Source organism: Misgurnus anguillicaudatus, chromosome 19, assembly GCF_027580225.2.
Source record: "Misgurnus anguillicaudatus chromosome 19, ASM2758022v2, whole genome shotgun sequence".
Classification (NCBI taxonomy): domain Eukaryota; kingdom Metazoa; phylum Chordata; class Actinopteri; order Cypriniformes; family Cobitidae; genus Misgurnus; species Misgurnus anguillicaudatus.
The window spans coordinates 38,650,776-38,663,240 of record NC_073355.2 but is presented as its reverse complement, the minus strand read 5'-3'; the positions used below and the strand labels follow the sequence as shown (position 1 = coordinate 38,663,240).

The following is a 12,465-nucleotide window of genomic DNA, read 5'->3' as shown; positions in this document are numbered from 1 at the left end:
AACTTCTGTCTTGGCATTGTGTGTTACGCATTTGTGAGGCTGCTTCACGGAGCATTCAGTGTTCCCATCTCTGTGTCTTTTTTGTGCTTTAGTTGTGTCGCTTCACCATATGGCTTTGGTTCATGAAGCGATCAAGTTCAAATGTGACAATTTTTGTCTTTGAGGTAAAGCATTTGAATTTATGCCGGTTTATCATGGGATTTTTTGTTTGCTTTTTTATGTGTAAGATCTGGCAACACACGTAAGTAAACGCTTGTACCTCTGTGATTTTCTGCACAAACAGAAGACATTTTCCCCTCCTAGGCATTTATTTTTGCAGAAGAGAGACATGTGCACGTTATGTACATTATTGTGCATACACTAGACAGAGTTTGTCTAGTGTATGCACATGTTGTCAAGACCTGCATTTTGCAGGATTTAATTTGGTAGTAGAATGCGGTTGTCATTCCTGTAAATTACTGAAGTGTGTGTGTGTGTGTGTGTGTGTGTGTAGAGAAAAGGATTAAGTACTAAAAATATATGCGACAATCACATTTAGCTGCAGTGTGTACGCAAGGCCTAAATGTTGCCCTTATGTCTTTGATCTCATAAACTGTTACTGTAAAAGAAAATAGTGAGATTAAACAAGATTTTATTTACATCATTTCTGAACAGACGCACAGTATGGGACAAAATCATTTTGGGACAAATGACAACTCTGATGTACCCTATTATGCCATTAAGCTGAATAATGCATTAAGAGACAAACAGAGTATTCAGACAAATATTATCCATGTACATTAAGTCAGGACTGAAAGTCAGGTCATCTTACATGCTATATGCTGCACACCAGACTTATGTGATGAAATGTTAATAAAAAATATGCTAAAAAAACTATCATGGAATTAGACAATTAAAGAATAGCAAGCTTTCTCTGATGCACATGAAGGTTTATATTGATTATATTGAGCATTAGTTAAAGTATTGCTGTCTTTCTCTCCTCTGGTTATTGGTTAATCTGAGCATAAGTCACATCAACAGATCCAGAAGCAACATCTGAAAAAAAAATATTACAAGTTTTAAACTGTATGACTACAAAGAATTTGAATCTTTCAATATTTCTGTTAAATCTTCAATCTTGATACTAAAAGATGCTGTTTTACTTTTGTTTATTATTATTAATGTAGTTGATCTCACCTTGATCTCTCCCCTTCCAGTTTAACTTCCTGTTTATAAAAATTAAACAGAAATATTAGATATACACCCACCGGTCACTTCATTAGGTACACCTGTTCAATTGCTAATCAACCAATCAGAAGACAGCAACTCAATAAATGTAAGTATCTAGACATGGTAAAGTATCTGCATGTTTTTGCACTCCGATAAGACCTTATGACACTGTGCGACATGGATCGTTTAAACTTGTGTACGAAAAGCATGTAAACTATGGGGCGGTTTCCCAGACCAGGATTAGCTTAATCCAGGACTAGGCCTTAGTTTAATTAGGAAATATAACTAGTTTTAACAAACATGCCTTACTAAAAACATTACCTGTGTGCATTTTGAGGTAAAACAAAGGGCACTGATGTATTTAAGATATGTTAGTGCAAGTTGTTTTCAGTTTGGAGAGGTCTTAAAAGTGTTTAAGTCTAGGACTAGTCTAATCCCTGTCCGGGAAACCGCCCCTATGATAATAACATCTATTGAATCGGAGGCTTTGATGGCTGCAATTCACGTTAGCACAACATCAACAGCAGGGGCTAGTGGTAAACATATAGGCCGGTACGCAGGTCGTAGCAGCAAACCCACTGTGCGTTGATCATGCTGAATTTCTGACACTCAGAAAACTATCGTGGCTATCTTTGGACGCAAGACTGGGAAAACGGACGTAGGACCGCTGATGAAGAGCCACGATCACATTAATCGCCACAAATGTTTCACAATGGTAATCTTTCATCTGGGACAGCCAAAAATCATGCAGTGTATCCCGGGGCTTTAAACGTTGCATGGTTGTGGGTGCCATTATACAGTCTTAAAATTAAAGGTCCTGAATTAACCTTTTTTTCTAAATGTTTTTTTTATTTCTTTGTTCTGATGAACACAAAGGTAAGATATTTTGAGAAATGTTTGTAACCAAATCGTTCATGAGCCCCATTCACTTCCTAGTATTCTTTTTGCCTACTATAGAAGTGAATGGGGCTCATGAACGTTTTGGTTACAAACATTTCTCAAAATATTTTCCTATTTCCTATTAGGTTTGTAATAACATGAGAGGGAGTAACTGGTGACACATCTTCATTTTTGGGTAAACTATCCCTTTAAAACACCTTTCTTTTTCAGAAAATGTTCTTTAAGGTGAAAAAATGTTCTTTAGATTATATAAATGTATAAAAAAATTTGTTTTAAAGAGCAAATAAAAAAAATATATTCTATGGCATCGCTGTGAAGCACCTTTTTAAGCACCTTTATTTTTAAGAGTGTAGGGCTGGTCTGAGTATTTCAAAAACTGTTAATCTACTGGGAGTTTCACGCACAATCATCTCTAGGGTTTACAGAGAGGTAAGGAGAATAGGCAGTCTTAGGTTACAGTTTAATATTAGCATAGGTGAGACCAAACAGAGCAGCGGGGCGACCTCGAGGAGAGAATCGGAATCGGCCGGCATGGGGGAAAGAGAGAGAAGAAAAGTTACTTCCACCCCAGAGGATGTATGAGAAATGAAGAACGGACGTGTACGTACCCATTGGGGAGAAGCTAAGTGCTGTGTTTACTGTCCATTTTGTCTTTTGTGAAGTTTTGTTCCGGTGTGTGCTGGGATTGAGGTGGAAGCTCTGGTGCGTCGAAGGAGACGTTTGATGTGAATTTACAGGCTGGGCGAAGGAAATACGGAAATTGGGCCGAACTCAACTCAGAGATAAGTGGAAGATTATACATGCTGCAGTGGTGTTGTGATCCTGTCATGTGTATTAAAGGAACTGGAGATGTCGAACGGACGTAACAAGTGAATCTAAAGAGAGGAAGCGGAGGAGTTTGAAGTAGTCCGCTGGGCAAGAACCTCGGAGGATTGAAACGTCTGCTGTGAGGTACTGTGCAAAGAGAGAAACAGTGTGATCTATAAGAACTCCTTCTGTAGGGTCCTGCCATCCTTATCCCTGCCCTACCATTGTCTAACTTCGTCTGTGTGCAATAGCATTAAGCATTCATTCATCACCCAGTCTGTTTCAGTCACTGTGTGTGTGGGAGTAGCGGAGGAGGAAGAGGAGTCCTAGGATCGTGGCTTCTTCACTTTCACGTGCTGTCCTCCTGCCTCTGTCGTTTGCTCATCCAGGTCTCCGAACCCGGGCCGAAGCTGTGACACTGACCTTAATTCATTGAGTGTGAGGATTGGGGTGAGTGATTTTATTGAAGTGAGTGCACTTGGAGAATTGTAGTGCTGTGCTGTCATCAGTGTTGTCAGTGGTCATATCCTAGGCCGAGGAAAGAGCCCTGCATATGAAGAGCCGAGTGGCGGCGTTGGACAGCCGTTTTCATACACGTACCCGACCAAAGGTCCAGTTCAACCTTCCTCCCCGTCTGGTGGTGGCGCTGGGGCTGTATAAAGTAAGGACTGAATCGATTATTGTGCCTGGTGTCAAAGAGAGAGAGAGCTTGTGTTACCTGTTGTGCTGGAAAATCCATTGGTTGTCGTTGTGCAGAACTATTCACCTGTTGAGTGCTTCCAGATGCCATCTTGTGCTTAAACGCCCCAAGAGCCCAGTGTACCCACCTGTACGCCCAGAGCTAAAGCCCAGTGTATCCACCTGTACGCCCAGAGTTAAAGGCCCCGTGTACTCACCTGTCTGCCTAAAGGTACTTGCCTGTACGCCCAAAGCTAAAAGCCCCGTGTACCTACCTGAATGCCCCCTGTGTGCGGCGGAGAGACGAAGGCCCGAAGACTTGCCCGCCGGCCCGTGTGCAAGGCGAGGAGATGCCGCCAGAAACTCTTTTTAATATTTAAATCCCCCTTTCTCTTGTTTTTAGTATTTAATAAAACTTGTTACATTTTACACCTCTCGTCTGTCTGGTCATTGGGGTGTTTTGGGACCTCCTCGGGGTGGAAACAGAGGGAGGGGCGAGACTCCAGCTAGTGGTGGTCCGCTCCGACCTGTGACATTTACATGCAACCAAATAATTCATTTGTAATCGTATTAATTGCTCATTTGGATTGAAAAGCCGTCATGTAAACACCTTAATTAATACGATTGAGGACGATCAGATCCAAATATTAATCGCATTGAAAGGGGCAGTGTCGTCCAATCTGTGATCCGATCATCAGGAGAAAAGTATGCATGTAAAACTTGTGAATCGTTGGATTTTATCAATAAGGCAGTAGTATGAACTAAAATATAAGTGCATAAACAAATTGAGTCATATGCAGTTAAGTTCACAGTACTCAAATATATGTGTTTTAAAACTTAAATCGTTTAATGCAACCGGTTTCCTTAAATGGTTTGAGTTGATTTAACTTTAGGTTTTACAGCGCACTTTTATAACATTGGGCTAAAATGTTTTCATTGCCTATATCTAAACACTTCTTAAGAACAACTTTCTCCAACTCAACTCAGCTTTGACTTTGTACATTTATCCAGAGATAAAGTGTGAACTTGCAAGACCGCAGCGTGGCCAAATTTGTTGCTTTTTTTCGAGTTCAGATTTGGGCTACTGCTACACAATTTGTTTCCACAAGATTTTTGTTTATTAGTTATTGGCTTTTAGGCTTTGAGTAGTCCTTGTGATGCTTTTGGGCTAGTTTTGAATTTGGGCTAGTCCACTGCAAATCTGGCAACCCTGTCTGTGCACTTATGCAGACGTTCGGTTTGGATTATATAGAATGTACATACGATGTTAACAAATCAGATTGCAATGTTTATAGTGAATGTAAACTGTTCTGTCGTAACCTGTAATCATATTAAATTCAGTCAGATTGACAAAATTTTGTGCATGTAAATTATTAAAGAATAAAGAAATGATTAAGAGTTTTCTCCTTTCAGTCTTAAGTTTTACTCTTCTAGTTGTTTCTACATTTGCTCTTAAGTTTCTTTTTTTCTTGAACTTGACCTGTGAATACATCACTGGACCAGCCTGAGTCACTGCTAAAGAAAAAATAATTTGACCCTTAAAAACATTTTTGCTTTTATGAGATGAAAACATCACTTTGTTACCTGGGCGTGTGTCTTTATTGTCTGCTTTATTAACACAGTCATAAAGATGAGTATCTCCTGTAGGGAATAAAATAATGAATAAAGTTTCAACAAGCATTTGTACAAACTTTCTTTCGTATGAAGTAAGCTTATAAAATATATTTGTTACATGTTTATATTGAATTAAACAATGTAAAGCTATTGAGGGTATTTGCCAGGGTGTTGCTATGAGTGTTTTTTACTATGCAGTTATTAGGTGTGTGTTAGGATCTCAGTCATTATAAAAGCAAATACTGTAACTGGCAAATACTGTATGAATGTAAACTGACCAAACTGCAGTGGAGTGTAACCGTCTTCAGTCTGTTTCTGATCTGATGTCTGACTGATGTTCTGCTGTTGACTGACAGCTGAGGGAGACTGAGAGAGTTTTTTGTTTTTGTAGCACCACAGCAGGACCAAGAAAAAGATCAAAAACATGACACTCAGTCCAAGACACAGACCAACAATAAGACCAAGAGATGAAGATCCTGTGGCTGGAAAAGCAGATATATATTCTTATATAACCACTCATAACCATATGCAAGTCAGGTCAACTTTATTGTCATTTTAGCAATATATATTGCAGTGCAGTACATAGTGAAACATTTGCTACAATCAGACACTGAACTACTTAAAACAACACAAAGCTAATACCCAAATAAAGTGCATGTGTGCAATGTAGTGCATACAGTGCCAGACAAAAGACACTGCAAAAATTTTGTAAAAGTATCTCAACACTGCTTATAGAGGAGAGAGATCACCTCTGACTGAGATCCAGCTCTTTGGAGATTCTCCTCTCTCTGGGTATTTACAGTATTAGAAACCCTCATGTGACTTTGAGACTGTAGGGATGATCATCATGTCTCCTGTAGTCTGACTCTGCACCACTGATCAATCTTTATAAAATGCAGCTCTCAGGCTAGAGGGGTTTTTATCTCGATATAAACAGCGTAGAGTCAGAGGATCTCCTTCAGTCACAGGATGAACAGGACTGTCAAGAATCACATCAGCATCTACACAACAGAAGAAATGAATAATGATTATAAATGATAAAAGTATATCAGATTGAATTACAAATGAAATAAAATCAGAGTTACATTGAAGCAAAGACCTACATCATTTACTGAGGAAAAGAATATAGTTGGGTGTGACTTGGGCATGTATGCATCCTCGCACTGCTGTACCAACCATGTGGAAAACACTACATACATACATACATACATACATACAGTACATACATACACATACACTCACCTAAAGGATTATTAGGAACACCATACTAATACTGTGTTTGACCCCCTTTCGCCTTCAGAACTGCCTTAAATCTACGTGGCATTGATTCAACAAGGTGCTGAAAGCATTCTTTACAAATGTTGATAGGAAAGCATCTTGCAGTTGATGGAGATTTGTGGGATGTACATCCAGGGCACGAAGCTACCATTCCAACCACAACCCAAAGATGCTCTGACTCTGAAGATCTGGTGACGGGGGGGGGGGGCATTTTAGTACAGTGAACTCATTGTCATGTTCAAAAAACCAATTTGAAATGATTCGAGCTTTGTGACATGGTGCATTATCCTGCTGAAAGTAGTCATCAGAGGATGGCTACATGGTGGTCATAAAGGAATGGACATGGTCAGAAACAATGCTCAGGTAGGCCTTGGCATTTAAACGATGCCCAGTTGGCACTAAGGGGCCTAAAGTGTGCCCAGAAAACATCCCCCACACCATTACACCATCCCCACCAGCCTGCACAGTGGTAACAAGGCATGATGGATCCATGTTCTCATTCTGTTTACGCCAAATTCTGACTCTACCATCTGAATGTCTCACCAGAAATCGAGACTCATCAGACCAGGCAACATTTTTCCAGCCTCAACTGTCCAATATTGGTGAGCTCGTGCAAATTGTAGCTTCTTTTTACTATTTGTAGTGGAGATGAGTGGTACTTGGTGGGGTCTTCTGCTGTTGAAGCCAATCCGCTTCAATAAGGTGCCTGTTGTGGCTTCACAAATGCTTTGCTGCATACCTCGGTTGTAACGAGTGGTTTTTCACATGGAATAATTTTGAATCAGAACACGTCTTTGATAATTCACACTGTGTGACTGTCACTCGCGTGCACAAGCATTGATTTGCCTGTGATTTTGGGCATTTGTTAGCAATTTCTCAAAACCTGTCAACGAGTCAAAATCAGGGCTAAAATCCTGCAGTCTGAACTCGGCATAACAAGACGTAGTGTTATGCATAACCATGCAATAGTTAGCCAAGGAACTTTAAAACTTCGAGTTTACACCATAGACTGTAAAGAATGAATATGCTGAATTACCTGTGGAGAAGATAGAAAGCAGGCAACTTCAGCGTCCCTTGAGCCTCATTATCTTGGAAAACTAATATTACTCCAATATTGACTTTGATCTTCTTGTTATTCCTGTCGCGTTGTCTTTTTAATTCTCTTTTTCGCTTCCTTGGCGACTCGTTTTAATGTCCTTGAGAATAGGTCTTCAACAGGCTTTCAAATCTGCCTCAAATCAAAGCATTAGATCACGGGATCATCACGGTGTGCGGCTGTTGTTCAATCCAAAGGCTTTCAGCCTACGCAGGTCGCATATGCAGGCTGCATACGTCATCAGGTCTGGTTTATTTAAATGGTAAATGGTAAATGGACTGCATTTATATAGCGCTTTCATAGACCAATGGCCATCCAAAGCGCTTTACAATTTTGCCTCACATTCACCCATTCACTCACACATTCATACACCGACGGCGGTGTCAGCCATGCAAGGTGCCATCCAGCTCATCGGGAGCAGCTGGGATTAGGTGTCTTGCTCAAGGACACCTCGACACTTGGTCAGGTAGAACCGGGGATTGAACCACCAACCTTACGATTTGTAGACAACCTACATGAACCACTCAACCACTGCCGCCCTAAGTTAACTGAGCATTACATTCGCAAGTCATAAGCATATTACATCAATTTACGATTAAGTTAACTGAGCATTACATTCGCAAGTCATAAGCATATTACATCAATTTACGATTAACTATGAATAATTGTCAGCTTTATAATTGTTAATGTTCTGAAATAACTGTCTTGACGACGTATGCCGCCTACTCGAGAGGCTTCAGCTAGTGGCCAGTGTGAGTGTAGTCTGAAAGTCCAAATGTAGTGTAGTCCAAATCTTACCCTGGAGGGCCAGAGCACTGTAGAGTTTAGCTCCAACCCTGATCAAACACACCTGAGCAAACTAATCAAGGTCTTCATGATCACTAGAAAATCACAGGTGGGTAAGTTTGATTAGGGTTGGACCTAAACTCTGTAGTGCTCTGGCCCCCCAGGGTAAGATTTGGGGAACCCTGATGTACAGACTCACTGTTCCCGATTTCTGAAAACCGCTTTGGAAATGAGAGTAGAGCCGAATACCAAAACATACTTGTAGCCAATCAGCAGTAAGGTGTGTGTCTACTAAATGACATCGTTCCCTGAGTTGCGTATGTGTGGGGCGGGTTTATCAAAACAAAGTCCAGATTCTATTGGGGTAGGGGGGGCGTTTTTGTTTAGGTGATTTCAAATGTCAACATTGGCTTTCAGAGATCATGGACCCTGCCTTTAATTCTGGTTATATTATTGTGTACCTTTATGTTGATGGTTAAAATACATTCAAAATATACAGTGGATGAGAAATGTGGGTTGATTTAAGCATTAGACAAAACATAAAGTTTTGTCCAAAAATGTAAATGTTGAAGATGCTTCTCTCTGAGTCTTTCTTTATTACAGTCATTACTGACCTTTAACAAAGAGAGTCAGATGATCACTGTACTGTGAGGATGAGGGTCCTCCATCTCTCTCTCCTCTACACCAGAACTCATCCTGATCTGATGGTGATCTGATGGTGTAGATGTTTCCCTCAAACACTGAAGTCCCAGTTCTGCCTTTATACCACACATATCTCCAGTTACTGTATCTATCTATCTCACACTTCAGAGTGACTGTCTCTCCAGTGAACACAGATATGTCTGGTGTTACTCGCACTGTAGCTCTGGGTAAAGCTGAAGAAACAAGACAATTAAATTATAACTCATCACCATCTGTTTACATGAATTCACAAATGTGAATGAATTGGTATAATGTTTCTGATAATTAACACACATGAGATTTTTCTGTCTTAATTATCCTATTTTACAGACACTGATGTTGAACTCACCCTTAACAGTGAGATAAACATATAAGCTTGATAGTGAAGTTCGTCCATCTCTCTCTACAACACACCAGTAATTATCCTGATCAGATTGAGTAACTCGGTTGATAGTGAGAGAGTCTCTGTTTACAGTGTAACGCTCAGAGTTAAACACTGAAGTACGACTGTTAGACCACAGATATCCCCAGTTACTGTACTGATCCTCTATCTCACACTTCAGAGTGACTGTCTCTCCAGTGAACACAGATCTGTCTGGTGTTACTCTAACTCAGTGCTTCTCAAATAGTGGGGCGGGACCCCCAGGGGGGGCTCGAAGCGACACCAGGGGGGGGTGAGACCCCAGGGAAAATACTTTTTCAGGAAGTGATTTTTTTGCACCGTCACTTAAAGACATTACACCCCAATCACGCTGATAAGCCGCTTGAGTTATTTATTATCATTTATTGATTATATTTAATTTAATTATTCAGTATCAAATGGTCAAAAAATATTATACTTTAAATAAGGATTGATTTTTTTTATTTCAGGCAAATTGATGCATTTTAAGTCTTTTCTGTTACACACTAAAAAACAATGTTAATAAAGTTATTATTTGTTGTAAGTTGATCGATATTTCTTATTTTGTGTGTATTCTTTAATGTAAATAATGATAAAATGTTTTGAAGATTTGTAATTTTATATAAAAAATATACTATTTACAGTCGCGGCGGAGAGTTGGGGGGGCGCGAAATGTTTACTTCTTCCTAGGGGGGGCGTGACCAGAAAATAATTGAGAAGCACTGCTCTAACTGTAGGTCTGGGTAAAGCTGAGAAAAGAAGAGAATAAAGCTTTAACAATCTCATCAAAGATCTGTTTACATGAAAGACAAATCAAATTCATTCACCTTTAGTTTGTCCAGAGTGGATGTTTAACATCAGCACTGAAAACACAAAGAGAAAAAACTTGTTGATAAATAATTTAACATTGGATATTTAAATATGAATAACACTACTGTATATCACAATGTGTAATCAGATGGCGAAAGATCCCTTAAAGGGGTCCTGAATTGGTCGATTTTATTGTTTTATGACGATGTTTTTTTACATTTAAAAACATCACAATTAATTAGTAATAAGCTGTTTTTTTTACCGTGGTTCTGAGGCAGTCTTGAGAAACAGTCGGATTAGATGGGCGGGCCACATTGAAGACTAGGAAGGTAACGCCCACTGCCATGATTGGATGACAGTTTTGCTACGTAACCTAACTTTCAACGTCACTACACGCATGTAATTGTTTTGAAAACCACCTACGGTATATTGAAATCATAGACTGTAAAAAAAGATGGACGACGCCCGCTCGCTCTCTTCCATTGGTGAAAAGTGAAGCCCGCAGTGTCCCGATACGGCGCTGACCTCTTGGGTCTTGAGTGTGCGCAGTAGCGATTTCGGGACCAGTCCTGCGCAGTAGTGAGCAGGAAGTAAAGCCGCGAAATCAAGACCCCGCCCTCGCTCTCGCAGAATGCGCATATAACTCGATATTTTTTTGATATCATTAAATAACTAACTAAAAACAAACTTATATTAAACACAAACATTTGAATTTACATCAGTGTGATAAAAACTACAGTAAATGACAGAAACCAGCTTCGGAAAAAAGATAATTGAAGTGTAATTAAAATTTTTAGTTGGTCTCAAGTCCCATTGAATAACATGGGGAGGCGGGGTTTATGACCTATACTGGGACCAGTCACTGGGAGGCGATCGAGACGTTTTGGCTTCACTTTTCAGGGCTTGTGCAGCACGCTTGATTGAAACATGCTAGACGGCAGGATTCTCCCTTATAAGTTCGAGCCAGAGTCTGATCCAGAACATCAAGACGACGAACCTACACCTCAAATAAGGAGGATGCTCCAGCCTGTTACAGCGTGGTAAATCTTTATTACTAACTTTTTATTTTGCAAATATACTCGTGAGGTTGCTGTGCCTCTAATGTAACTGAAGATGTTACTGGAAGTTATTACTCAAAATTCAAATAATTATCATCAAAGTTAAAGCTATTCTTACTACAAAAGCCTCACAAACCACATAAACCTTATAAACACGTAATGTTGTAATGTTGTCTTTTAAGTTCAGCACGATTATGATTCGTTTTTTTTTTTTTTAGTAAATTTAAACAAGTTTACATAGTCAGTTATACTGCATTTGAAAAAATAAAATCACAACTAATCACTTACTATCATTATTCTGTAGGTGTACCTGTGAAAAGTGTATTGTCATGCCAACAGAGCAAGAAAATATTTGCTGTATGAAGATTCCCAAAGTAAGTCAGATGCACAGAATTATTATTTTCATTACAATTGTGTGTACGTTATGTAATTACTGTTCTTGTTTTTTAGGTCATTAGAAGGATTAACCAGGTACCAGACACACTTACCTGCATGACCCATCACTCAGGCTTTGAACCAGTATGCCTGAATATGTATTCACTACAGAATGCATTAAATATCTACAGAGCTGATTATGGCCCCCTGAGACTGAGGGGAATAGAACAGTAAGTTTCATATTATGTCATAGAAGTCTTGCAATTACTGTGTTTTCAGTAAAATAAGTTTTGAACCAAGACACTACAATTAAAAGTAAACACACTTTATTGTCTTAAAAATATATTAAAAAAGCAGCAATGTTTTTTTAAGTTTTATTAAAAATTAACAAAATATAAAAACTTTCAGTAAATTACAACAATAGCTTATAATAAAGCAATGCCTCAGATAGGGATGGGCACCGAACTCGGTACTTTTATAGGCACCGACCGAATTGCGTCGGTACTACCCAGTATTGATTCACATAAAATTAATCGGGGCTCAATTTCAGCGCGCCGCGTGAGTCTGGTACGTAGCGAGAGCGTGTGTGGGCACGCGAGAGAGAGATCACCCCTTTGCTTAATGGCTAACAGAAAGCGATCTAATGGTTAAATTTCACAAAGGATGATGCAGACAATGCTACCTGCAATATTTGTAACCTGAGGAAGCACTTACACAATGTGTATTTAAAAGCACAGGAGTGCTTATTAAGATGCGTTTTCGTCGATCAGATC

At 39.5% G+C, this 12,465-nt stretch overlaps 1 pseudogene; it reads right to left on the bottom strand.

Annotated features, from left to right (window-relative positions):
* Nucleotides 1–620: 620 nt before the first annotated feature.
* The window catches only part of LOC141349251 (Fc receptor-like protein 5), a 118,845-nt pseudogene continuing 107,000 nt past the window's right edge, over nt 621–12,465 (bottom strand).